General features: G+C 38.7%; 1 protein-coding gene across 2 annotated transcripts in view; it reads right to left on the minus strand.

Moving 5' to 3' along the window:
• The window catches only part of fhl3a (four and a half LIM domains 3a), a 33,413-nt gene extending 20,035 nt beyond the window's left edge, over positions 1-13,378 (minus strand). Inside the window, exon 1 of one of the 2 annotated variants that reach the window (XM_053494665.1) lies at positions 13,167-13,378. The gene's annotated coding sequence lies outside the window, so the exon portion shown is untranslated. Of the gene's footprint in view, positions 1-1,148; positions 1,226-13,166 lie in introns of those variants that run through there. The other variant, XM_053494666.1, reaches the window with a different exon arrangement.
• Between the last annotated feature and the right edge of the window lie 14,104 nt (positions 13,379-27,482).

The raw sequence follows: 27,482 nt of genomic DNA on the forward strand, positions 1-27,482 counted from the left end.
ACCCATAATGGTCATGACTCTTTTACTTGACCGTTTTATCTGTTAATACTGGAACAGAAAGCAGAATGGCCTCATCTCTTTCAACCCATTCCGAAAAGATGAGCTGCTGGATAAAAAATTATAACATATGACAGAAAAGATTCTGCCAAGTGGGAAATGACTCAGGATGAATAACCAGCAAATGTCATTTCCAGTATTTCTCTCTTTTTTTGTTTTTGATTAGCTTTATGGTGCTTCCCTTTGGGAGCTTGTAAAGAGTAGCTCCCATGGGTAAACGCTGAGCAGAGCCATGTTCTTGCTTTAAGAGGTCAGAGAAGCGCATATCCAATAGTCCCATAGTGCACACCACATACTCATACACACAGACAAGACTGGTTTTGATCTTAAAGCTCCCAGCAGAATTTGGAATACAAATTGTAATAGGCAGTTGAAAAATTACTATATGAATAAAAACTGCGGTAACATTATAGTAATTTGTAACAATTTAATCTGTATCTTTCGTACATTTGTAAAAATCTGTGATATATTTAGAAGTCTGCTGCCAAAGTTCCCAGCTATATGTGAGGACACTGAGACAACACTGAGAAGCCACTAACAGTAAGGACCAGTCTTCTCTAAAAAAAAGAAAAGAAAAAAGAAAATAGCATATGCTTTCAGACTATCATTCCTCACTAAAACTACATAAAAGATTCTCAAAAAAATGTCAGTTCTAATATCAAGACCAACTTACAGTATTACCTTTTATTTACGTTAAAAATGTATCCTAATGCTTGTGTAGAGCAGCCAGCAGTTAAAGATAGCAAAAAGCTAAGACAAGCAGAAACAGAAGCCTGGGCTCATCACATATTTTGTCTCATTAATTCCACAGTACTTGCTGAATAATTTACAGCAATCACTGAATAACATGCCTTAAGGTTAACATCTGAGTAAATAATCTAGGGCTTCAAGAGGTTTGAGTACGAGCCATTTAACCTCTACTCGACATAAAAAAAAAAAAAAATCTCCATTAGCTGACATGACTCGTGAGCACACACTCTGCTACTTCCTGTACGACTCCAACAGCAGAAACATCTCACATTATCTGACAAACAAATTCAGACACTGACAGATGACATCCTATCACTAATATTTAATGCTAAAATACTCACAGACAGACTCAGAGAGGAAAGACAGACACGTTCATTCGTTGGTTGCAAGGCCCCGAAATAAACAGAGGCGGCAGCAGGAGATTTACAAGACAATGAAGGAGTTGTTCAGGAAGAGCTGTCATTACAGCAGCTGCTTGCACCCCTTCTCTAGACCATTTGTTTGTGTCTCTTAGCCATGGCTTTCTGCTGAGTCTTGCAGGATTAAGCACAGCACTGTGACTCTATGTCGACTGACTTCATACGAACTATTACAATCATCACAAACAGGATTCAGCAAACAATTTCCTGAAGTGATGTCCATTATGCAGAGGAATCCATAATAAGTAAAAAGTTGCATCAAAGCAATGGTGAAACCATTTAAAACTATGGTACCCAGCAAACGCCATTTTCTCATTTACAGACTTGAGGATGCTGCGTCTTCCTGTGAGGAGTTTCCGCTGAGGACGGTAACACCACAAACACCTCCTGATTACTTCCTGTTTTCCACGGCCTCTGCCCCGGCTTCTCCTTAGCCCCTGATCACTGTTTACAGCTGCGCCTTGTTTGTCCCACCTGTCTCGTCCCACCTGTCTCAAACTTTTCGATCCCTCTCTTTGTAGTCTATCCTCATGGAAACTTGCATACTGTATGTAGACTCTAATACTTATCGTCACTTACAATGCTTACTTGTTCTTTTTTTTTTTTTAAACTGACGTACTTTATTTTTGTGGTTCACTGTTTTATCTTCCCTGTGTTTATGGTTTATGACCACAATTCTTCCATCACACAATGTGCTTACATCCGGCATCTACAGGTGGTCAGACTTTTGATCTATTAATGATCCAACAAAAGCCATAATGAGACAAGTCTTTTTCTAGATACAGTTGTTAAAAGCTTTCACATAGGAGGCGCTTAATTCTGGTGAAGAGCCAAGAATTCTGTTGATGGCATAATATGATACCATAACATTAAGAAACTGTAAGTGTACATCAACGTGAGGTGACTGCCTTTCTTCTTTTTAATTTTTTTTTGTTTTGCATATCGCATTTCCCTTGCGCTCTTTCGTATATTTCATCTAGTTATTGTCCTAAAAATGGCTTAACTATACTGTGTCCTGTATATACCAATCAGAAATCAACATCATTCTGAACTAGCAGAAATCCTTTTTAACAGAAGCACACACAAGCAATGATCTATTTACATAAACAAATGTTTCTTTTGAAGATTATTCCAAGAAAAACACAACTGATGTTCACTGTCATTGCCTGCTGGCTTGGATGAAAACATGTCTCCCATTCTCCCCTTTTATAAATCTCAGCAGAGCGATCAAAACTGGACCACCTTTCATCTTATTCTTCTGCCACGTTTTACTAATGTTCACAAGAGTACATGTCTACATGTGAAAAACTGAGTGCTAAGGAAATGTTGATTAGTTTCTATCTATAAGAATAGTCAAAAACAGGATGTGTATGTGAATTCAGTTTGTGCTGGGGTCTCTGGTTTTCAGGATTTTTTCCCCCCGTTTTTGTACTCTGGGGGCTATGCCACAGGCTCTGAAATGTAGAGCGGCAAGCCTTACAGCTGAAATGAACTCACTTCAAAAGGTGCCTATAAATCAAGCTGCCATGGCCCCATCATCCCCCCCCCCCCCCTAATTCCCTCTGTCGTCCCGCAGTCTAAGACACAGGGCCATGCGTGTGCCAGCGAGACAAAAGACATTACCTCATAGACACAGCATTCTGGCTCCTGCTATCGCTGCCTATGCTCTGCTACGTTCTGATTGATCCAGGCCATCTTGGATTTAATAGCAAAAGAACAATAAAAAAATATTTTACTCTGAAGAATCTTAATGATTGCCAATACCACGGACATTTACGGAAACAGTCTCACAAAAGCTCTCCACATGCCTGGAGATCCCCTTGGTGGAATATATCTGTACACCAAGTAGGAGTGTAAATACAAAATGGTAAGAAGGTGAGAGAACCGAAATCATATTTCCAGCAACTACATGAAATCACAAGTCCAAGAACTTCAGAAAGTTCATCTTTTCATCTTCATGATAATCAGGAACAATCTGTTCATTTTGATTTATACAATTTTATATTTTCAATTATAAAATAATTTTATATGTTCCCACACATTTCATACTCATTTACCTAACTTTTTTTTTTAATTCTGTAAAGCTGCTTAAAGACAATGACTATTGCTAAATGGACTATGTAAATAAAAATTAAATAAAAAAAAAAATAATAATAAAAAAAAAAAAATATATATATATATATATATATATATATATATATATATATATATATATATATATATATATAATTTTATTTTTTTTTACCGTGGCAGACTGAAATTAAGAATCCGAGAAAGAAAAACACTTCCTATGAGGTTTGCACAAGTTTTTTTCTTTCATTCTCTATGTTTATACATAATGCATCTTACGTGTAAAGCACCATGATGCTATAAACATAGTGTTCCCATTCCCACCGCCTTCTAAATGAAGGCCGAAGCACTACTGACTGGTGGAATGATTTTCCCTGAAAAGTTTTCTCAGTCTGCATTAATGCACTTGACCTGCAAACTAGCAGTGTGTGTGAAGCTACTATTTCTTTCTGGAAATCAAAACATTGACTGGGCAGTGTCCCCAACTTGCCCTAGTGAGCCGATATAATGATTTTTTCCTTTGCTACTGTAATAATAGATTTGAGTTACAATATTTATTATCTAAACCTATTTATTAATTGTAGCATGTGATTTTATGTGACTTGAATGAATCCAAGTTAAGCAAGTTAGATAGAAAATAATTTTGACTTAAATCAATTTAAACTTTAAATGTAACAAATAGCAATGTTCTCACTGATGACACATAAAATTACTTTACACATTACCTTTCATAATGCTGGTCAGCACTGTGCCCCCTCACTGGGACAGACTTTAAGAGTCTTATAGTATTTCTTAGGCTAGCTATCCAGCATAGGGTCCTCAACAAGCATCAAATATCATACAGGAAACATCCCCATTGTGAAAGCTGTGATTTGACATCGTTTAATGTACCTTAATTAGGACTACTGAAGTAAAACACAAGTTAAAGGAGGCATTTTCGTCTTTGAGGGAACAAAGCTACATCCATCATCTTGCTATCGCTCTGTGTCACATGGTACACTCTTTATCATTCAGCAATGCAAAACACCATTTGTCACTGGTACCACTGATAAAGTTCTTTTTGTCTGAACACTGAACTAAGATAAGGCTAAATTATGCACATGTCCAAGCTGAAATTATTGCTAATCAAACAAACAAACGCCCCTTCTCTAAGGTCACTGTATTGCCGTAATACTGCCTTAAAATGCCTTTACTCTTTTTTCCGTATGTACTGTAGATTATATCCAGGATGGATTACACTCTAGTCCTACTATTAATAAAAAATATTTTCCACTTCTTCCTTAATAAAGATAAATCTGATTTATTTGACAACTTTAATTCCATAGTGTCGTGGTACAAAGTAGAGAAGCTCACAAATAAATGAATGCTACCGCCACCACCACCACCACTACTACCACTACCATTTATCTATACTGTATATGCACCATATTGCCAAAAATATTTGCTTGCCTGCCTTCACATGCATATGAACTTTCTTAATCTTTGTAGCTATAACAGCTTCAACTCTTCTGGGAAGGCTTTGCACAAGGTTTAGGAGTGTGTTTAAGAAATTTTTGACCATTCTTCCAGAATCAAATATGTGAGGTCAGACACTGATGCTGGACAAAAAGGCCCACTCTTGCAGTCTCCACTCTAATTCATCTCAAAGTTAACTTGTATTAACATTTACATAATTTGATGCCACATGAGGCTTGTCACAGCACCAAACATTGAAATTCTGTGAAATCATTTGTTTATGTGGCATTTTTCTCCACCCAAGTTTTGATCAGTGGCTTAAAATCACCAACTACCTAGCTCTCCCCTGTCACATGACAGCAACAAACAAATGAGAGCATATTCTTCTGCTGGAACTATTGCTTATAATATGTCATAAGGCAGAAGAATATACTCAAAGGGAAGCAATAACTGCATACAAGAGCTCACATGATTGGTTATTGTTTCTCAGATAGGCATGGAAGCATCTCTTCCACGGGGAGTGCATTGGACTGGTGGCCATAGATGGCTGTGACTTTGCTGGGAGAATGGGAGGATAAAGTGAAACCTTTAGTTTCCTAAAGTCTTTCTAATCACAAAAAAAAAAACCCTCACTAGATGGTCTAGTTCATCAACACATCTCTTGGGCCATTTGTGCCGTGCTTGCTTGACAGCAACTGTGATGTAGACTCAGATCTATAATCCTTACCTTTCAAACATTGACAGAGGTGGTGCTCTCTATAGACAAGCTTCTTTAAAATTCATATTTAAGTATTTAATAAAAATTATGTAATGCAAAAATAAATAAAAAAAAATAGTGTAAGTTATCTTGTGACTTTACCAACAACACTAGGGACTCCAAAGAATCCACAAAAGGATTGATTAATTAATCTTAAATGATAAGAATGATATAAATATGAATTTTCAAGTGAGCACAATTGCATTTCATTTTTACCCTAAAAAAGAAAACATAAAAAAGAAAGAAAGAAAACTAAGTACTAGCAAAGCTGCTTGACTTTGTGAAGAAGCACACAGCCTACTGCAGAAAGCCTCCACCTTTATCACTAATATTTGGACTAGCAGTGTCAGCCCTGTTTCTCTCAACAGTTTAACTGCCAAGTGGATTGCTTAGGATTTTACTCTCAGGGTTCATACAGTAGAAAATCAATATCAGGTGCAGTTGATTATGTGTTTCAGATTTGGGGTATTCTGAAAAGGTCTGTTCATATTCTTATTCAATAACAATGCCAGATACTGATATTGGTACTCCCTATCGGCAAGTACCCAAAATAGAAGTACTTGCACTTGTAAATTGTCTGAGAAAGAGTGGTATTGGTGCATGACTAGTCTTAGTGAGAGTGCTTTATTTCAATATGATTTTAAAAACTGTCCTCGGACTAGTGATTTTTGGATCAAGGCAAATACTATGCATGAAATAAAACTACATTTACACAGTTACAATTCACACAAGGATTTTATTACACTAAGTGAATATACTGTAACTGTATAAGCATCTGTTGGCAAACTGCATTGATAGACATGATTTTTGTATAATTAATGACTCTAGGATTCCAAAAGGATTATACTTCTGAAAGTGTAGGCCAAAATGTGGTGGTAGTATGCAGCTGCTACAAACACTTGTTGGCCATTTGGGAGAAACATATAATTTGATGTGCAAATTTTTAAATCAGGCTTGTGTTTGAAAAGAAGATGAAAACTAGTTTATCTGGGCACAGCTACATTAGCCTGCATTAGAGTTAATTTTTTCAGCTATTTTTAATACAAGTTCTAGCCTTAGACCTGTGATAAATGTCCCTGTTAGTTTTTATCATATAGTCAATCTAATCCTATTTTTGTTTAGTCAAATTTTAGTCTGGGCATTTTAGTCTAGTTTTAGTCACTGGAAACCAAGTAATTCGTTTTGGTCAATAAAAAATGTAACATTTTAGCCATAAGATCATTATTAATTAAACCTACAGTCAAATTGGTCTAGCCAAGACCTTTTTTTTTTTTTTTAGTCTTTCATAAATTATCTTAACAATTAAAATGTATATTTTCATCTGATGTTTTCAGAAAATTACATTTATTTGCATAATAAGTAAAACTGGGTGATTTTTACGATGTGCCTTGATACATATCTTCAGGTTTGTGGTATTTTTTTCCAGCAATCGTGTGCCCACACCGTTTCCCCTATGGTATTACTACACATCTTATTTTATTTTAATTTTTTTTAAGAAAAAGGGCCTAAATATCAGCTCTTCTCTTTGCCCGAGTGATACTGCTGTCATGTCATGAGAGTTAAGGATGACTGAGCTTGTAACATCCAGTCACTGCGCACGCAAACTACTCCTGATATGCCCCGGGCCGTGACCTGGGAAACACTGCTGCTCATGCCATAATGAATGAACACCATGTGGCAGTGGATCGTAACAAAAATGAAATAACGAAAATAAAGACAGATGTTTATTTTAGTTTACATTTTTTTAAACCACATTTAGTCTCATCTTTTTCATCAACAATATTGCATGCTGATTTCATCACCATCATTGATATTCGTGACATCTTGTCATTGTCTTGTCTTAGTCATAGGGAAAAAGGTCGTCAACAAATATTTTCCGTCATTATTTTCGTTGATGAAATTAACACTAGCCTGCCATGATGTACACTGCTGATGACAGGAGCATAGTGGTTTCCTCTTAAGATCCTCCTCAAGCAATTAGTCACAGATGTAGTGATTTTCTACAGATGGGTCACCAAGAAACAGATAATATCAGCACCTTGCGTACTGCAGAACATTACATGCTTTCGGGCTCTAAAAGAGTTATATCCCTTAATGCAGAATGGAAAGGATACACTTGAGAAGAGAACTGAGAAGACTCACAAATCACAGATAAGCTTAAATATCTGATTTGATACAGTATTTACTGGGGAGACATGACTCCAGTCTCTAAAATGATACAATATACAATATAAACACTCTTAAAGTAATCCACTGTGGTAGGCCGTGTTGATGGACATAACTTAATACAGTGACTGCATGCTGAAGACAATATTATCAACAACTCAACCCCTTGGTGATTCTACTGTCCTGGCACACAAACCTATGAAGCCCTATCTGGTCTGCTCTACATCAGATCCCTTTTACAAGCTGTCGTCCTTTTATAGACACATCAAGTACACTTTCTCCCATTTATGGGCTCCTGTAAAAAGCCAGAGAGAAGATCTGCCATCAAGGTGTAACGACAAAAGAGACAACAACTTTTCGCAAACTAATAGCACCCTCGACATCCATCTTCAGCAGCACCATCCCATGCAACAGGACTCGCAATAAACACTACATAGAGGATAGATATCTAGGCTTGTTTCTTATTGTTTTTTGTCTAACAAGCACTGCACAGTGGATATCTTATTCCTTGCACAAAATACATAATTATCACACTCAGCTGTGCACAAGTCTGTGGATTGGCTGAGTTAAACCAGTCCATTTGCAAACAGCCAAATTTATAACATATAACAGGTTGTCTGTTGTTAAGGTCTAGGTTTGTTTGGATCTCCAGAAGATCCAAACCAAACCAAGTCAAAACAGGCACACACACGCATACTCTCTCTATTACAAAATGGAAACATGTACGCATGCATTTTGTCCGATTACGCCTCATCTCCTATGATGTCACAGTCATTTGCTCTTGTGCTCTACAGATGTGGAGGTTAATTAAGTGTTAGGAAGTCATCATGGCTAATAATCACGTCTTGGCTCTCATTCCAACCAAGTCTTTGCAGATGCAGGCAGATTACCCAAGACACAAAACAATAATTCAAGTGCGGTGGCACAAACAGCAAGGTCAGTTGGTTTGAATAAAACTGTTCTCACATAATGGTAAAGTCTATAGTATATGACGGAGGCTTTTTGCATTAGGTAAAATAAATTAATCCTAGGCATCTACACAAAAGAATCTGTATTCTAGTACATTTACAAAAAAACATTTACAAAAACTTTGAAAATTGACCCACCCTCTGTGCACAGATCTACATCTACATTTAGGCATTTGACAGACGCTCTTATCCAGAGCGACTTACATTTTTATCTCATTATACATCTGAGCAGTTGAGGGTTAAGGGCCTTGCTCAAGGGTTTGAACCTGGGATCTTCCGAACCATAGTCCAATGCCTTATCCACTGAGCTACCCCTGGCCCCTGGCACAGATAGAACTACAGGACCAGGACATGTCTTCAGGACTGGTTAAATTAATATCCCAGACGCCTTCAGGACTAACTTCAAACTTCAGGCCAGGTTCGGTCTCCTCCCACAGTCCAAGGACCTGCAGATTGGGCTAACTAACCTTTCCAAATTGTTCACAGTGTATGTATGCGTGCCCTGTAATGGATTGGGAACCCTGTCCAAGGTGTACCCTGCCTCGTGCCCCTGGGATAGGCACCAGGTCCCCTGTAACCCTGAATACAGGATAAAGCGGTATAGACAGTGAGTAAGTGAGCTGCTAAAATGTCATGGATGAAAGGAGAAGAGCACTCTTTACTACTGTGAAAAAAAGATGAATTGAATGTGGATTCAGACATTTTTAATTAATAATCATAGTTAACCAGGTATACCTAAACTATTCCCATATCTGCAGTAACTAGGTATAAACATAAGAGGACGCCTAAAAACTACACAGCAGATCTACCCTTAAGCAACACTCATATTTAAAACTAACGTTTAACATATATTCGATACCTGACAGAACATTTCGACAGTACATCCAAGTTCATATCTACTGTACAAAACACAATATCCCATTACTTCACAGTCTTGCTCAGTTAATAGAACACGGCATGAGCAATGTGTTGGTAATCCTACAGCAATTTGTACTGGATGAGTCTCCATGGTATTTCAACCCTGATTATTATTTGCTTTGGCCCTCACTTTTATAGCAGACTACTGAGATACAATAATGCTTTTACTGTCTATTTGACAGTAGCAAATATAAAAGTGGCAAGTAGGCAAATTTTGTGAGCTTTACAAGTCAGGGCCAGAAGGGCATTCGTATCCTGGTGTTGGATGCAATGTCTTGTTCGCTCACATGCAGGCTAGAGCGTGTTTTACTGATGATAAAATAACAAAGCCTCTTCTTTTTGGCTCAGAGTCTCATGTGAGAACAAATCTCACTAAGTGACTTTGTGTCTCTTCTGTCACTCGATCAGCAGGATATATCTCCCAGGGCTTGTGGACTGAGTCAAAGCCTGGCCAGGGGCCAAGTCTGGCTGATGGAGCTCTAAGTAGATGTACTGTAAGAACTGCACTCTAATGGTCGAAGTGATACCTAAAGAGCAGATGAAAAGTCTTCAATATAGTCCTTGATGGCGTTCAAAATTTTAGAGGTCTAATCACAATGTGAAAGCCATGTAGTCATGGGTAGTTACTGAAACAATAAATGAGCAAACACACACACACACAATATGCAAATACACAGATGTACAACTAAATAGGTGACCACTAAAATAGGCCAGAATGTGAATTAGTCAAGGGAAAAAAATATCAAAAATTAAAGAGGGAAAAAAAACAAAGCTTAAGACAAAAGGGAAGTGACCAGGACTCACATCCAGCCAGTGTCCATATTGACATTAAAGCTAGCAAGAGGAAGAGAGCAAGGAGGGATAAACAAACAGAAGATCAATGACCGAGACTAAGCAGCATACTGCCTCCTATGAGGCCCTGTTTTTTTAGAGGATCTAATTTCACCCATTCATTCCCTCCAGCCGAGGAGGAAGCCACCGGCTGCTAAGAGCTCCACTGCAGCACCTGGAATCCCCATGAAGGAAACCTGAGGTCACTTCCCAACATTCAGTAAATACAACAGATCCTGAACCACCAGATCCCGCATTTCAGGATACAGACAAGGAAATGAGGCAGTGAACAACAGAAGATAAAAGCCATTTTCCCCCCGCACAAGGAGTTTTAGCCAGTGAAATTAGCATATTCCTTAGTCACAGATTCTCTAATTAAATCTACATGAAATGAACATACAAATTATAATGTTAAAAAATTATTATATACTAGTATATGAGGAATGTGATATATAGATTGTGAATGTACTGTAGACAGTATTTGTCAAGTGGGTGCTTCTGTTCTCAATTGCCTCAGAATTTATTTCAAGTCTGAACCAACTTGTTCCTCATAACAAGTTGAGGTTTGCACTGATGCACTGTGGAATTCACAAGGACACAGACAAGCTGGCTGTAAGCAAACACATTCCCAACTAGTAATATGTTTTTACTGGTTCTCTTTCTCACAAGAAAAGACAGACACTGCCGGTATTGGGAAACTCAGCTCCTCACCACCTGCTAAGTCTAGGAAAATATATGAAAAAAAAGAAAAGAAAAGAGGAAGCCTGTATGTCTAATTTACTCTTTTTTAGTCACACCACAGATGGCAGTATTCCAATGCCTAAAAGAGACTAACCTTAGAAAAACACACTGCTCTGAAAGAATGTGACCATTTTCAAGGCTCATTGGAGTCTCATAGCCTCGACACAGGGCTCAGGGGGAGAGAAAATGCAAACAAATGCATTTTCGACCTCCTTCAGCCTCTGTCAGCATTCAAATACCAGACACTAAAATTACATGGGGGATAGCAGCATTGAGATTTTATAGACTTTTTGACTCATTACCCCAGTATGGAGACAGTTAGAGAAGGGAAAAAAGGTTCATCATCAAATAATTGTCTTAAAAAAGCTGCCATGATGGAAAAAAGCACCGCTTTTCTTAAACGCGCACTGATGGAACTAGACAAAAAATATAATAATAATAATATAATAATAATTCAGACTTAAAACTCATTTTACTTTTGCAAAGTTGCTTATGGCCATGTCATATGGTTGCCACATGTTCCAGTAAAAGTTCCAGTGTTACCCTTTTACGCTGAAGGAAAGCAAGACTCATCCCAAATTTAGAAGAGTTGTTGTTTCCTGTTCATAAAGTGCTCATGTATAAAATATATACATCACACCAAAGACAAGACTGAACACAGCTCGAGAAATTTACAAGAAGAGAATATAAAAAGTCCAACCTTGTGCTAATAGGATCCTGAATAGGGGCCTAAACTTTCCAGCCAATAAGGAGCCAGTAATTTGTGTCTTGGACAGCTGGTTCAGGAATTTACATCAAATGAAAAAAGGCTAGAAATCAGTTTTAAAAGTTATTACATTTGTAAGAGTACTAAATGGACTACAAGGAGTATGTCTATTTAGCTAAAGTAAAATCATGGAGTTGAGACAACTTTCTATTTAAAACAGAAAAAAACCCTCCATAAGGATGTGGTCAGTGGGGGAAAACAAGCTGTCTAGTCCCAGTAGAAGGGATGCTTCTGAACACTGGCAAGCCTTGGTAGTTTGGCTGAAATACTATATTTAAAAAAGAAAAAGAATTAGAAAGATTAAAGATAAAAGCTTCTCTTCATCTTCACCAGCTGCTTTCCACACAGTTATAAAATAATACGATTTTTACCTTCTGCCTCTGTGATAAACTCATTACTTTTTCCTTTTGTGCAACCGTTCATTAGCTCTGATTTAAAGTATAGTTTATAGGTGAGAATTATACTGTGCAATATGTTACTCGTCACATGTGAGTCACTAAGGTGCAGCCTTCTGTTGCTCGTGAGTCATGAGTGAGGTGTAAAACCTCAGCGGTTCACTTCCAGGTGTGTCCTGATAATTTATCAAGTCTGAGTGGAACGTTATTTACTGTCCCATTTCGATTTCATTTTTGTCTGACTACAATGACGTCTATGCATGCAGTATCAATAATTACACTGGTGTGGAAGTATGTTGCAACACAATCATGCGATCAGTAAATCAATCAGTAACTTCATTGGTTTCATAGCATTCCCTTCCACAAAAACATCACATTAAGTCATCTGAAGGAACAGACGTTAGATTTGGTATATATATTTGATTCATTTAGGCTATATTAAACTACATTTAAACATTTGATCTAACTTTATGTAAAGACGATTCTGACCCATGAGAGCAACAGGAGAGAATCATAAAACTGCTATTAAAAATAGACTATAATATATATATAGAATATTTTTTTTATTATGTGTGAATGGAACTTTTTGCAGGTGTTTTCGTTTTTCAGCTGCAAAACAACTTCAAATATGCATCACAATGGAAAGAAGGGGGGGAAAAGGAAGTTTGTAGAATTACTGCAGCAAGTTAATAGTTTACAAACACAAACAAGCAGTAGGTCTGTATAACAGACATGAGCTATAGAATATGAGAATAAGATGCAAACTAAGACATGCTAGCTATTATAACTTCCCAGGAAAAATATGTCCATAGAAATATTCCATACTGAGCGTAGAAACGAGAGAGAGAGAGACAGAGAGAGAGATGTGCTTACCTAGAAAAAGAATTTAAAAAGTAGTCGAGTAAGAAGTGTAGACCGATGGCACGGCTTCTCTATCGCAGCTCTGCCACAGAACAAACGCTTTGTTTGGGGTCTATTCCTGCTAGAGGGTTTCTTTCGTTCTTTCTGTGCTGTGTGGAAGTTCAGGCTTTCCCCCCAGTCATAGTGCAGAGTGTTACAGCTCTCCTCGGATACACGCGTTACTATAAACCTACTGAGGAAGTTAGTGAGTCACAAGTTCCCGCCCTGATTCAGCTGCCTCGTGGCTTTCTTCGTTCCCAAACACTGCTGCAATGAAACGTTTTATAAACTGCACTAATACAACATGAAATTACATTTTTACACATGTAGCCTTGTTATATGAGAATAAAACTAGCGCTAACTAAAGAAAATCCACTGAATGTATATTCCCTACATAAGAGTAGTACATAGGGTTGGAGTAATGACTTCTACATGTTCACTAGTGCACCGTTTGGACTTACCTGTGGACTGTTGAACGAAGCCTCCAGCTTATTTCGTCACGACAATGAAAACAATGAACATGAGTGACTGTAAAACTGTAATCCAATACCGTTTACTGCTATTTAACCGATTTAGAAGAATAATTCTGATTGCGGATTGACATTCAGTATGGCGGACTAGGAAATTACTGGAGCTTCAATAGAAGTTTGTTAAAGAAAAACACGTCTCAAATGTTGGTGTATAAAAGTAGTACTGAATAAAGTCTTGCTGTTGTTGTTGGTGGTGGTGGTGATGATCTTGTTGTGGTAATATACAGTAAGCTCTTATGTCACTGCTGAGATTTGTGGAGTGTCGACAACAGCAAAGTTCTGACCGTTACCAGTCAAATAAATAATATACAAATAAAATCACTTTCTTTAGAACTGCTTGGTCTAATATGAGCAATACTAGACTAGATCTTTTTAAATGGTAAGCAAATTGAAGAACTTAATCATTCAACTTAGGCAGCACAAGGGCTTAGTGGTTAGCACTGTTCAATAGGCTCCAGGCACCTTGCAACCCTGTATACAGGATAAAGCGGTAAATTTATATAAAGATGATGAGTGAGTGATCATTTGACTTATATGACCTGTTTAAGAAAAAAAAAAGTCATACAGCTCTTTGACAGTGTTTACATTATGTCGGGCTTGGGGAGGCAGAATTTTGATATTTTGACACAAAGGATTTCTGTGCTGATTCTTTTATTTAAGACCTGACCCATATTCAATTCCTGTGTCTACATCATATCTCGTGCCAACAGGTCAACTTTTACCCAGTAATTTGCATAGAGAGTTTTTGAAATATAAAAGGGAGTTGTCAAAACCCCATGCAAGTTTTAATGATAAGACAAAAAAGAAAATGCTATTGGTGGAGTCTTTAGCCTTTAATTTTACATTAGCAGGAGCCAGGACCATATGCTTGGTCTGTTTTAACTTAAAAAATGTCCTTGTAGTCAATCCATCTTTTATAGCTACCCTCCTGTTTGTGAATTAATGCATCCCCAGAGGAGATCTTAAGTCCCATCAGAACTTTACTGCCTATCCTCCAGGATTCAGGAGTGTCAAATCATAACTCGTGAAGTTACGTCATAAGTGAATAAGCAGTATGACTATACTGTATGTATAGTGTATACCTGGCTATTCAAAATAATATAATAACATTTCTCCCCATGCTTTCTGGAGCATCTCTCACATTATAGAGTTGCTGCTCAATAGGGTTTAGATCCGGATCCTGTGCTGGCCACACTGTCAGGATGTTTTGAGAGGTAGTATACTGTAGGTCACGGGGGCCTAGAGCTTATCCCAGGAGACTTAGGATGTACTCGCGGTCACCCTGGGTACCAATCCATTACAGGACACACATACAGTAGAGGCAACTTGGGAACTCACTCACCTTCTAGACCGCTTTATCCTGTAATTAGTGTCGCGGGGACCTGAAGCCTATCCCAGGAGGCTTAGGGCACGAGGCGGGGTACATCCTGGACAGGGTGCCAATCCATCACACTCATTTACACACTACAGGCAATTTGGGAACTCCAATTGCCTAACCTGCATATCTTTGGACTGTGGGAGGAAACCGGAGTACCCGGAGGAAACCCACCAAGCACGGGGAGAACATGCAAACTCCATGCACACACCCGGACCCTGGAGGTGCAGGCCACGGTGCTAACCACCATGCCACCTAACTTGGGAACTAATCTCATTAAAACAATCTGCATGTCTTTGGACTGTTGGAGGAAACCAGAGTACTCAGGGGATACCAACTAAGAAGTCCATGCACACAATCGAACCCTAGATTGTTGGGTTAGCATAAATATATATAGAGTGGGTATAGAAAAGAATAACCTCCTCTGAAATAAACACATTTTGTTGCATTGACTGAAATGATACAGATAGGTTTTGATTTATTCAGCTGTATTTACTCAGTGCAACATCTAAGTGAAAGATATAATGCCAAAATGTTAAAAAAAAATCGTTAAAAATAAAAGACAGAATTACTGATATCAAAAAGAATCACCCCTCCTAAAAATTACTTGTAAACTCAACCAGGTGAAGCTAATTGCTGATGTATTATATAGCCACGTGTTTTATCTGCCACTAGATCAATAAATTACTGCTTTCATTTTTTTGTGCAAAATTGCTTTGTAGGTTGCGTAGTGGTTAGCACTATGGCTTTGGACCTCCAGAGTCAAGGGTTCAATGTCTGACTCAGGTCTGTGTGCATGGAATTTGCATGTTTTCCACATGCTTGGTGGGTTTCTCCTCTGGCTACTGTGGTTTCCTCCCACAGTCTAAAGATATGAAGATTAGGCTAATTGCTATTCCCAAATTGCCTGTTTTCCCTGTCCCAATCTAAGAGAAATATTGCTTTGTGAAACTTGTCATGGCACAAAATGTGCGACAAGTTAGTTCATCAACCCAAACCTGGACAGTATGATTAAGAATCTGTGCAGCTGGATCTGGGACTTAGTCAGTGTCAGAGCACAGTTTGACTCAAATTACCTCATCAGATTAGTTGATGATGGTACTGTGTGGGAACAGCCGCTAGGAATGAAGGGGAACTCCTCACAGCATGATACACAACCATATGTCACAATGGAGATAATTGACCCTTTTAAGAGAGTAGATGGATAGGGTTGTTGAAATCGTCAGTGTGACTCTAGCAAAACACTAAATTACTTTAAATTCCACTTTAAAAATATGTGTGAATGTCTGCTGAGACTAGTTTCAGAACTGTTTTTACTATACCTATGTTAGCTTGCCTAAGCCCTTTGTCATTGGATAACTAAGTACGGTTTCTCACTCACTCACTCATCTTCTAAACCGCTTTATCCATTGTTCAGGGTTGTGGGGACCTGGAGTGCAGGAGACTTAAAGCACGAGGCAAGGTACACCCTGGACTGGGTGCTAGTCCATCGCAGGGCACACACATGTACACACACTCACACTACGGGCAATTTGGGAAAGACAAGTAGCCTAACCTGGATATCTTTGGACTGTGGGAGGAAACCGAAGTACCCAGAGGAAACTCACCAAGCATGGGGAGAACATGCAAACTCCATGCACACAGAGACGGGAATCGAGTCTGGCTGGCAATCAAACCCTGACTCTGGAGGTGCAGAGCGACAATGCTAACCACTACACCACCATGCCGCCTAGTACTGTTTCTGTGGAATTTTATAAAGCCTTTGTTAGACAGCTCTTGAAGAACTGAGAAATCATTCCACCATGACTATAACTAAAAAAAGTAGAAACTGCCAGCAAGACATTTTAATTAGAATATGTTTTACTGGCCAAATACATTAGAATTCATAAGTGCAGGCAAGAGTAGTAAAAACACCCACATTTTATCAAATTGATTAGCCTCATCAGGGCGAACACTGGACTTCACCCTGGACAAGACACAAGTCAATTACTAGGCATCAAACCCACTAACACATTCATAAACACCTTAAAACAGAAAATCCAACTATAATCATGAGGAATCTAAAGTGTCCAGAGCAAATTCAGATAAACACAAGGAAAACGTTATACTTTCACAAAGATAATAGTTTTGTGAATAGGAGCTCAGGTTTGAATTTAAGATTGTGGAGGTGTGGGACAGTTGCTTTGTTAGATCAAATTGGGTTTTGTACATAGTCAAATACCTATACATATAAGTTATGAGAGTAGGAAGGGGAATGAATTTCAGCTTCAGCTAAAGTAAACAATTAACTGATATGGCTCTTGTAAGTCAGGTCAAAGTCATTCAAAAGGAGAATCAGTTAACAGTCTCACACATTATAATCGCAATATTTTTGTTGGCAGTTCAGACAAGTCAGTTATTCAGCTATGGTGAACACTTTCTGTTATTGTTATGGTAATTTTTGCTTACAGGCAGAGAACATAGTAACGTATGACTTGGATCAAGTTCCTTTGGAGTTGAAAACAAATATGTGGTTTAAATTATACAGTCATGATTTAAAAAAAAGTTATATGTCGTTGTTCATCTAAGGTTGTAATTGCCTAATATTATGCAATGTTCGGATCAGATGATTTTATTATTTCTTTGCACAAAAACAGGATTTGCCAAGAATGATGGAGAAGACCTCAAGTGGCCTAAGCCCTGACCCTGATCGCATTGAACACCTGTGGGATGAATTGGAATGCTGACTGTGTGTCAGGATTTCTTATTTGACATCAACGCCCAACCTTGATCATATTCATGTGGTCGATTGGACACAAGTTCCCACAGTTATTAAAATCTATTGGAAAGGTTTCTCAAAAGAGTGGATGCAGGTATAACAGCAATTTTGTATGAATGCTCATTGTTTTGGAAAAGACACATGCACATGGGTGCAATGGTGTGGTTCCCATATACTTTTGGCTATGCATTTTGTATGCTTATACAGTATGTACAAAGAACAATTGAATATGCATACTCACTCACTCACTCACTCACTCACTCACTCACTCACATTCTATACCACTTTATCCTGTATTCAGGGTCACAGGGAATATGCATATTGTCCAGGAAATATTTTTTAACTATGTTTAACCTGCTTTATGATAAGGGCATGTGTAACACTATGAGAAAAAACCTACTCCTTCAACTGAAGAAAGGTTCCCATTAAATACTCCTTACATATGACCATTCATGTGAGACAATTTTGAGCACATGATAGGTAGTTCACAGTGTTGTGTTAAAACTAGTAATTAAATGGGCCAGTGGAGTTTGAACAACTTCTTCCTTGTTATTAAGCCACAGCAACACCTGCATGTACAGGGGGGTGGGGGGTAACTAATTACAACACAAAATTACTGTCTTTAAAAAGTAATCAGTTACATTACAGCGTTACCTTAGAAAAAAAAAACTAATTAGAGTACTTTTCCATTGCAGAAAATGAAAAATCCTTTGTGATTCCTCATGCATGTTGTTTTAGTCAAGACCTTTATAAAATTATTCTACCATCATGACTCAGCAAAGTTTGGCCCATAATCTGTTAACTACTAATACCCCTATCTCACCTATGCAGTTTTGCGCGGTGGCTGTAAGTACAGTTCATCATGATTCACTGCAAGTTTGGCGCTGTGATTAGGTTTCCATCTTACTGTGCGTCGGTTCTCTCATAGTCAAACCGCATAGGTGAGCTAGGGGTATAACAGCAAGAATAACAGAGAGGGGCGGGCTGAAAGTTTTTTATAAATTGTCTGAATAACTGATTACATTTTTGAAAAAGTAACTAAATAACTGAGTGCTTAAATCTTGGACCTAACGCGTTAGATTACTTCTTACATCAAAAAAGTCTTTTTTTTGTAACACGTTACACCCAACACTGATGTACAGTAATTCAAAAGCTGAGGAAAGACATTCTACTTCCACAGACCTTCAAGAACTTCTACTGTATAACGTGTCTGTGACAGTTGGCTCTGGAATAGCACATTCACCATCTCTGATCACAAGATGCAACTGAGAATGGAAGTAGTTTCACTAATACAGTACAACATGACATCGTAATTTAGTTTAAGGAAGAACAATAGATACAAAACTAACCATAAATGAATACATATAATAATATATCATCTGTGTGCATTGCCCCCCCTTGAGTTTTCATGTTGACCCTGTGCTTGGTAGCTTTCCTTTCGGTACTCCGGTTTCCTCCCACAGTTCAAAGACATGCAGATTAGGCTATTTGGCATTCACAAATTGCCCTTAGTGTGTGAGTGTGTGTGTGTGCATGTGTGTGCCCTGCGATGGATTGGCACCATGTCTAGGGTGTATCTCGCCTTGTGCTCTAAGTTTCCTGGGATAGGCTTCAGGTTCCCCACGACCATGTATACAGGATAAAGCAGTATAGACGATGAGTGACTGAGTGAGTGAGTGAGTAAATGAGTGAGCATTTGGTACGTAATGTGTCCTTATTCCAGAGATAGAAGTGCTTTGTACTCTCAATCAAACAACATAGTATCACTCTAGAACAAATAGCTCAAGACCTACTAATATTAGGAGAAGCTAACAGCTAGTAAAGAGTATAAGTGCAATGTTCTTTAGTGTAGCAACCCCAGATCATAACACTGCCCCCTGAGGCTTACATTTCCCTTCTTACCCTAACATGCCTATGGCTCTGGAATAGGTTAAATCTGGGCTCATCAGCCCACATCACAAGTTTTTTTTGCCATAAGTCTCATTAACAAGTGGTTTTCTTATGGCCACATGGATGTTTAGGTTCAATCCTTTAGGATTCTAGTCACATTGTACATGTGTAGATGCTCTTACCCTTACTATTAAACATAGCTGGGATTTTATTGTTAATTCTTTTTAACAATGCAACTTTACCAAGTATTTTTTTTTCTTGATGCAGGTCACTCTTTTGACCCCTCTAACACACAGTAGCATCTTTTTTTATAGGACATGCTTTCCAACGTGGGTGTTTAAAAATTGAGACGTTACTCACTTAACTACTCAACTAGGGTTAAAAATTGTTGCTAGTTGAAACACATTAATCACCACAATAATTTTCTCATTAAAGTCTCGGACTTACAGTATTTGCTTAATTAAATCCAAACAGCAAATTTTTTTTTGGCCAGACAGTGTAATACAGTAAATTCATGACACCATACACAAAGGAATTATTCACCAACTTCATACCTTATTTAGACAAAACAAATAAAAAGAGAGTAGTATCAGTTGAAATCAGCTAGTAGCAGCATTCCAAAGTAATTAAAGGTAAATCATGTACAACTTTTTTCTAAGTGTATCAGTTATTTTCTAAGTGTGGATGCTGACAGGCCATGTGCGGGATTTCAGATACTTATGTGAAACCTCTTTGGTGATATGTCAAATGACACTTGTGATTTTGGTAGATTTTTAGATTTACGCTACAGCTAGTAATTCTCTGCAGCCCCCAAACATATATCAAAAGCTTCTGTAAATAGTTTAGGAAAGGCACAGTTACTTAGAAATGCCTGACAGGCTGACAGGAAATGCAGACAGCAATGTGCTGACTGACTCATTTCGATCCCAGATGTTGCAAGAACCATTACTATTGTTTAAAAATATTTCACATTACCAGTCAAGAGCTTTACTCTTCCTCAAACTATTTACGAGGTAATGAACTGGACGCTAGCTACAAGGCAAAAATGCAAACATTTGTAAATCAGGAGTAACTCTCACTAACACCTCAATAAATATTTGTGGTACAGTAATAGATGAGGCATATATTTATTGTACTTTAGCCCTCTTAGCATTAGCATTAGCCACCAGATTACTAGCATCACTCATACCTGATGTCCCTCTGTTTTTTTTTTTATTTCTAAATAATATTATACCTTAACCTTAGGTACCGTTTGTTGCAATAATTTCCATTTAATTTTAGTGCAGGTATATGTAGGATATACTGTATTACAGTATGTATCAATCCTAAATACTGTAGGCTACAGTGGCTGGTCCACTCACGTGGGCCTGCTCATGTGCCTCAAAAACATTCATTTCTCCTTTTTCTAAAGAGAATGTCGATCCATCACAGCCAAAAATATACATTATTATTATTATTATTATTATTATTATTATTATTAGTAGTAGTAGTAGTAGTAGTTGTATTATAGCAATCATTCTAACAAGATTTCTTTGATGACAATGGCTGAATTTTGCTCCAAAATGACTATCAGTCTGGAAAATAACAGGGTCGAGTTTGTGTGTGTGTGTTTTGTATGTAGTTAACTTGTATCCATGCTGATGACCTGATGACATTAAGGACCTTCAATTAATTAAATTAACTTTTAAATTCATATTTTCAAAATGTAACTTGGGTAACAGGAAGGTATTTTTAAACTCACCACATCAGTGAATACCATAATATCACTGAAACAAAGATGCTTATCCTAAAATGATGTTACTTTTCTTCATGAATATAATAAATAAAATGCAACAAAATGGAATTACTTTAGCATTTACAGGAAATGTTGTTGACGCAACTTTCATTTCATAGTAGTCAGTGTGTTCGGGTAAGAGAGCTGCGTAGGTTGACTTAAAATGTACAGTTTTTAAAACCTTATTGGATTGACTTAATCCATACTCCAAACACCATAATTTGGGGTGAAATGTAGTTACAGTGGTCTGAGACAGGCCAAAACACTGTGTAAACTCACTCACTCACTCACTCATCGTCTATACCGCTTTATCCTGTATTCAGGGTCGAGGGGGGCCTAAGTTAGGCTCTACCCCAAGAGACTTACGGCATGAGGTAGTGTACACCCTGGACAGGGTGTCAATCCATTGCAGGGCACACACACATAAACACACTCATTCACACCCTATTTACAAACTACGGGCAATGCCAATACTTGGGAACAATTTGCAAGCCTAATCTGCAGGTCATGAGTCTGTGGGAGGAAACTGGAGTACCTGGAGGAAACCCCACAAACAGGGGAGGACATGCAAACTCCATGCACACAGGGACAGGAATTAAACCTGTCTGGGATTTAGACCTGGACCCTGGAGGTGCACAGCGACACTGTACATAGATTTTTATTAATATTTTAGTTATTTATATAAAAAACATGAACATACAGCACCAACATTTAAAACAGCTTTTTGTTTTTGGATACACGTACAGTTAGATACATACTTTAAAACTGTGGAACCCAAATAGCACCAATCATGGAATCACCCACAAAATTTACAGTTCTCAGTTATACTGTATCTGAGGATTAAAGGTTATTGCTGATTAACACAGTACAAAAAACACAGTCAATGTATTTAGTTTAATAAGTAATCCTTACATGTAAATGGAAATAAGCATAAGCATATGAATTAGAGTGACTTATCCAAACGTCTATGCTGCAGACAGGGAGAATGTGAGAGATGAGGCCCCTGTGATGATAATGGTCTTCCCCTCTGGGTTGGGGGCAGAAGGAACATTTCTGTGGCCAACAGATGCATTCCAGTGCCATGAGCTCAGCTACTGCCCAACAGCATTATGTCACTTCTGTTATTTTCTCAGACTTCCATTAAATAAGACCAAACATATATCTGTCAGATAAATGCATTCCAGACAATCTGACCATCCTAAACCTATGACTCCTCAGTCGAACAACGTTTTTTGTTTTATTAAAACAGCCTTTGTTTAACATTGTGTTTAACTCTTTCACCTGGCTACAAAGTTACTGGTGGGAAGGCCAACATGTCATCCACAAATCTTCAGACATAATGGTTGCTTGCGCCATTGTAGCATGGCTAACCAAAGCATGGTCAACAAGGATGTTTGGTTTCATACGTCTTAAGAAGTATTTTGGGAGTGGAAACCCCTAGTCAATCAGTTAGAAAACAGGCTGTCATAGGATGGAAAAAGTGACCCACTGAGGGTTTCTTTAACCACAGAACATTCTGCTAACTGTGCAGTCCTTACAAATATAAAACCAATTCTTGTCAGTTATTCCTGTCAGTCAGCAAGTTTATTTGCTCGTTTTTGTTTTCTGGTCTGGTTATAGAAATGGTTACAAGTCAGAATTAAAAAAGACTGTAGATCAGGGGTAGAACTAAAAACTGTATACAGAATTCAATGCTTGTAAAACTCTAGATATGCAGTTAACATGACTGAACGGTGACAGCAGTTACCTTTTAGAACCTTTTAGTCATTAGTGATTATTTTGTGGCTCTTAATAAGAACATTTTAAATGGTTTGTTTTTACAGTGGCACTTCATGTTACCACTTTACTAATGAACTCTGATAAGAAACTAACTTAGGAACTTAGCATACTACATACAATCAAATTTAAACTTTGTTTTTTAATCAACTTCTGTAACCTTTATTGCCAATTTACAAATTTCACATGAGAAGGTAAATCAAATTTGATAAAAGATCTCTAGACTTATAGCTAGGCTATGGTGCACTGAGCTTCAGCTTAGTAATTTACATAGATGCATGCAACTGTCCACAGTAAAGTATCTGCTACACAAGTTCATATTTAGAAAAACAGTGTTATTCAACTACATTTTTTTTTTCAAATGTTTATCAGTTCTCACCTCCAAGGTCTGGGTTCGATTCCTGCCTTGGGGCTGTGTGCATGGAGTTTGCATGTTCTCCTCATGCTTGGTGGGTTTTCCTGCTACTCCGGTGATGAGCATGCGAGTGTGTGTATGTCCTGTAATGGATTCGCACTCTATCCAGGGTGTACCCTGCCTCGTGCCTTAAGGCTCCAGAGATATTGTAGGCTCCAGGCCCCCTCTCACTCTGTATACAGGATAAAGTGGATGAGTGAGTGTTTATTAGTTTTGCTATTTCACAAATTACTTGGTGTGTTACACTAAGATATTTTGCTGGACTGTGTCCGCCATGTGATGACTGACATTTTTCTTGTGAAATTTTGACCTTTGTTCACACTAATGAAAGAAATCTAGATGATAGGTCTTTCTTTGATAAAAATCCATTTCAGGAAAGAACAGCTGTTGTATATACTTCTGCTTATGCACTTCTCCAGCATGTTTTGACACCAGACAGTAATTTTCCATGTTTTTCTTGTCTTTCCAGGAAATGGAAGTGGAATAAATGAGCATAGACCCTGAGATCCACACAGGTGTGTGTCGTCTCTGAGGTTGCTCACACTGATACGTGCAAGCTGTCTGAATGGGAATCGGGTTAGGGGTCGGAGCCACAGGATACAGAAAAAAAATCCATTTGAGAAAAACAAAATTATTATATGTTAGTGTTAACCAATCTCTTTGGCAGATGTAGGCCTTCATTACTGTGACCAAAGTGACTCTGGAGTGTCAACACTGCAGCCAAGACATATAAACTGAGTGGCTCAACACTCTGCATTTGTTATGGAGTGCTTCCCCAGGCTCCAGTTTATGCAACACAGCTGAGAAAGTAAATTCCTGTGATGAATGCTGCTGATCAAATGGCCATATAAAGTGAATGCGCTCATGCATGCTTAGTGTCCATGTGTCCTGTAGAGACAGCCATTTGGAGAGAGATGAGTCAAAGTGACTGCCGAGAAACTAAATCAAAATAAAATGTGCGACAGTGAAAAACCTAAGGCTTTGTGAAGAGTTTTTACAGTCCATACATGGTAGATGTGAATCAACTAAATTAATGCATTTTTTCTCATTCTTTAGGCATAGCTTATGCATGGAGGTTTAAGCATGGTGACTTATGCCCTCTGCTGGTAAGTTTATGGCGGTGCATCACTTATTCAGACCTTAAGAAATAAATTGATTGGATATTCTGTTGTTCAAAGTTGCATATTGTGGACACTTTATTTAACTTGTACTGTATTTAACTAACAAACAGTAAAATTTACTTTTTAAGTAAATTTTTAAGATGCCCTGTAATCATAATGCTTGTTTTTAGTTCTTGTTGAGAGGAAGTGTTTTTGCATGGATAGCATAGCAAAGCACAGGATTTTATTTACTTTGTGGTTTATTTGGAGTTGTTTGGGCACGGTGAAACAAGACCCTTTTAAGTTCCTTATGGATTTATTATTTATGTAATGTAGCAACTTTTAGTAAATTATGCTGAATTATAAGATTTTTTTTGCATAATTGGGTGGCACAGTGGCTTAGTGGTTAGCACTGTCACCTTGCACCTCCAGGGTCCGGGTTCGATTCCTGCCTTTGTGTGCATCGAGTTTGCATGTTCCTCCCATGTTGGGTACTTCGGTTTCCTCTCACAGTCCACAGGCATGCAGATCCCCCAAATTGCCCATAGTGTGTGAATGAGCATGTGTGCCCTGTGATGGATTGATACCCCACCCAGGGTGTAACCCGTCTCATGCCTTAAGTCTCCTGGGGTAGTCTCCAAGCCCCCCATAACAAGATAAAGCATATAGATGATGAGTAAGTGAGTATAGTATGTGTGTGAATGTTGACCAAAGGTCCTAACAGTTTTCTTCTTCTTCTTCTTTGTCTTTCGGCTGTTCCCTTTCAGGGGTCGCCACAGCGAATCATCTGCCTCCATCTAACCCTATCCTCTGCATCCTCTTCTCTCACACCAACTAACTTCATGTCCTCTCTCACTGCATCCATAAATCTCCTCTTTGGTCTTCCTCTAGACCTCCTGCCTGGCAGTTCCAACCTCAGCATCCTTCTACCGATATATTCACAATCTCTCCTCTGAACATGCCCAAACCACCTCAATCTGGCCTCTCTGACTTTATCTCCAAAACATCTAATGTGGGTTGTCCCTCTGATAAACTCATTCTTAATCCTATCCATCCTTGTTACTCCCAAGGAGAACCTCAACATCTTCAGCTCTGCTACCTCCAACTCTGCCTCCTGTCTTTTCTTCAGCGCCACTGTCTCTAAGCCGTAGAGCATCGCTGGTCTCACCACTGTCCTGTACACCTTTCCTTTCATTCTCGCTGATACTCTTTTATCGCACAACACACCTGACACTTTTCTCCACCCATTCCAACCTGCCTGTACCCGCCTCTTAACCTTCTTTCCACACTCTCCGTTGCTCTGGACCGTTGACCCCAAGTACTTAAAATCCTGCACCTTCTTTACCTCTGCTCCCTGTAGCCTCACCAATCCTCCTGGGTCCCTCCCATTTACACACATGTATTCCGTCTTGCTGCGGCTAACCTTCATTCCTCTGCTTTCCAGAGCATACCTCCACCTCTCCAAATTTTCCTCCACCTGTTCCCTGCTCTCGCTACAGAGCACAATGTCATCTGCAAACATCATAGTCCATGGGGACTCCTGTCTAACCTCATCTGTCATCCTGTCCATCACCAGAGCAAACAAAAAGGGGCTTAGAGCCGATCCTTGATGCAAACCCACCTCCACCTTAAACTCTTCTGTCACACCTACAGCACATCTTACCACTGTCTTACAGCTCTCATACATGTCCTGCACCACTCTAACATACTTCTCTGCCACTCCAGACTTCCACATACAATACCACAGCTCCTCTCTTGGCACCCTGTCATACGCTTTCTCTAAATCTAAAAAGACACAATGCAACTCCCTGTTACCTTCTCTGTACTTCTCCGCCAGCATCCTCAAAGCAAATACTGCATCTGATGTACTCTTTCTAGGCATAAAACCATATTGCTGCTCACAAATGCTCACCTCTGCCCTTAACCGAGCTTCCACTACTCTTTCCCACAGCTTCATTGTCTGGCTCATTAACTTTATACCTCTATAATTGCCACAGCTTTGCACATCTCCCTTGTTCTTAAAAATTGGCACTAATACACTTCTCCTCCATTCCTCTGGAATCCTCTCACTCTCCAAGATCTTGTTAAACAAACTTGTCAAAAACTCTACTGCCACCTCTCCTAAGCACTTCCATACCTCCACAGGTATGTCATCAGGACCAACAGCCTTTCCACTCTTCATCCTCTTCAACGCCCTTCTCACCTCACTTCTACCAATATTTGCTACTTCCTGTTCCACAACAGTCACCTCTTCTACTCTTTGTTCTCTTTCGTTTTCCTCATTCATCAACTCCTTAAAGTACTCCTTCCATCTTCCCATCACCCTCCTGGCATCTGTCAGTACATTTCCATCTCTATCTTTAATCACTCTAACCTGCTGCACATCCTTCCCATCTCTATCTCTCTGCCTTGCCAACCTGTACAGATCCCCCTCTCCCTCCTTACTGTCTAGCCTAGCATACAAGTCCTCATATGCTCTTTGTTTGGCCTTTGCCACTTCTACCTTCACCTTACTCTGCATCTCCCTGTACTCCTGTCTACTCTCTTCAGTCCTCTCAGTGTCCCACTTCTTCTTAGCTAGCCTCTTTCCCTGTATACACTCCTGGACTTCCTCATTCCACCACCAAGTCTCCTTGTCCACTTTCCCCTTACCTGATGATACACCAAGTAC

The sequence above is a fragment of the Clarias gariepinus genome, chromosome 4 (genome assembly GCF_024256425.1).
Source record: "Clarias gariepinus isolate MV-2021 ecotype Netherlands chromosome 4, CGAR_prim_01v2, whole genome shotgun sequence".
Taxonomy (NCBI): Eukaryota; Metazoa; Chordata; class Actinopteri; order Siluriformes; family Clariidae; genus Clarias; species Clarias gariepinus.